General features: G+C 37.6%; 1 pseudogene; it reads right to left on the bottom strand.

Moving 5' to 3' along the window:
- On the bottom strand, positions 1–744 carry LOC149242341 (calcium-binding protein KIC pseudogene; annotated as a pseudogene).
- Between the last annotated feature and the right edge of the window lie 1,731 nt (positions 745–2,475).

Genomic DNA, 2,475 nt, shown 5'->3' with positions numbered 1-2,475 from the left:
CACCTCCATAAATGCCTCAATTCATTTTCAACACTACACGGAATTCAAAATACATTTACTATTTCTCATTTGGGAATTCTTCCAAATCATTTTCCAGGGCGTTGTTCAGCGATTTATAAGCCTCGTCCATCAAAGAAGGGCTCAATCTGATCATCAGAACGCAGAATTCATGTTCATTCAGTGCCCCGTCGCCGTCCAAATCCCCTTCCTCCATCATCGCCCGCAGTTCTGAATCCGTCGGGGAATCCAACCCTAGTAGAGCCGAATTCCTCTTCAAGCTCTCCAAAGTTATCAGGGCTAGCCGGGGATCTGCCAGAAGACGGAAACCGTTACAGAGCTCCGCCATGAATTCGCGCTCTCCCAATTTCTCCGCCATAAGTGGCAGGAAATCCTCGAATTCTGCCATTTTTTTCAATGCCGAAACCCTAATTGAATCCTCAATTTCGTCTTTAATGCAGGCGAAGGGGCTTAAAGCTTGAACTGTGTTGTGAATTTGGGAGGGTTTGTGGTATTGATATAGCCTCCATAGTCGGCCCGCGAAGAAACAGGGCACCATGACTCGGCCACGAATTGTGCGCCGCAAGAAATAGTGAGGAAATTGCATGTGCGCCGTCCAGAGGATTCAGAGCCATCACAGCCTTCAAGAAAAAGTGGACGCCCAGGGGACTCCAGATGGTCTTCCATTGAAATTACAAAGGTGGGACTTTCGGTGAATGCGGGGAGCTGTTGGTTGGATCCGCGTTCCGTGAGATAGAGGATCGGAGATCGAGTCTCATGAAGGCAAAAAGCGATTTATGATGGCAAGTCAAATGATGAGCATTTGGAATGAAGTTCAATATGAAAAAAATAGTAACAAATTTTGAAATATTTTGGAAATGAATTATTCAAACAATTGACTTTATTCATTTTGATATGACATATTTTAAAATATGTAATGAAAATATTTAATTTCCGTAGTATTTATCAAAGTTTGTGAATATTTCACATTCTAAATCAAGTAGTCCAAATAATCTATTCAATATGACATCATCCTAACAACATCATCTTAATGATATTATATTTATATTATTATTGGTATAAAATTTTAAAGAAATTTTTACTCTAAATCAAAATAAAGGATATTTACATTTAAGTAATAAGGAGTTTAATGGATTATTATTTTTACTTATTTTATAATGAGTTTAATCATATTTTTGTAATGTTAATTTTGGAATGTATTGGGTAATATTTATCATTATTATCTATCTTTAAACACCAAAGCAATTTTTTAGTCTTTCTTTTAACAAAAATATGAATTTTTGGAAATATTTCAAACATCTCACTTTTAATTTTCATAAGGTAGGCCCAAACCTTCCTCGATGCATCATTTATGAAAGTGATAAAACATGAAGCTCCTCCTAAAGACTTAACATTCACTGACCCAAACATAACATAATGTATTAATTCTAATAAATTTGTTTTTCTTTCATGACAACCTCTTATAAAAGAAATTATTCGTTGTCTACCATAAATACAATGCTCACAAAGATAAGTTCATAGGATTTCAATCTTAGAAGTAGATTTTTACTAACAAGAACTTTTAGGCACTTTTCATTCATGTGGCCCAAGCACTTATAGCATAACTCCACTGAGCTTCCTTCTTTTGCAACAACAAATCCATTTGATATCTCTGTTGTTTCCCTCATTGTATAAGATAAGATAAGATAATATAATTGTATTTATGTCCAACTAATGACCACAAAGTAGGGCAAAGGGACTGTTGAGTACAATGATGTATATACAAAGTGGGAGAACCAAACGGTCTCCTATAAAAGATACAATGCATGAAGTAAATCAACATCTAGCCCTAGCGGAAAAGATCGAGGAGCTAATAGGTTTGAGGATCAAATCCTCTCCTAACATCCGAGGCTGAATGAATAACACAAAAGAAACTCAACAAAGTCTGTTGACCCAATGAAGAGTCGGTGGCAAGTGCAGATTGTCCACTAAATAGTTTCCTGGGGGGCTTCGCGCACTGTTGAATGCTGGAGGATGATGAGCCCCAAAAATGTATAATTATTTGGGCTCATTCAACTTCCTAATTTGGCTTAGTCCACCATTCTCATTTGTTTATTGCATGTTTTTGATTATTTTTATGTTAATAGAGTGAATTTGGTTAGTCATTATGCCAACAAGTCTAATGGGTGCTTTGTGTAGCCTTGTTGGTCAATTTGGAGACAAAATTGAAGGTCTTAATGAGCACTTGGCAGCCAAATTCGTGGGAGAACAAGCTAGAGGATTTGTAGGAAGGTGTCCCCCTCATTTATGGACCCTTACCTCGAATTCTCCACCATCAGCTCGGAGTTCAAGGGCCACCGAATTAATGAGCACAAGGGCAGCCAAGCAAGTCAAGTTGGACTGCTGTTAACTCCAAGTCTTGGGCAGCCAAGTCCCTAACTTTTAGGAGGACTGTTGGGTCCTCAAATTGTATAAATA

This window comes from Pinus tabuliformis, chromosome 8 (genome assembly GCF_031772625.1).
Source record: "Pinus tabuliformis cultivar Carrire ecotype Pingquan chromosome 8, CPIR1, whole genome shotgun sequence".
In the NCBI taxonomy this organism is placed as follows: domain Eukaryota; kingdom Viridiplantae; phylum Streptophyta; class Pinopsida; order Pinales; family Pinaceae; genus Pinus; species Pinus tabuliformis.
The sequence above is the reverse complement of the archived record's forward strand: the minus strand, read 5'-3'. Positions and strand labels throughout refer to the sequence as shown.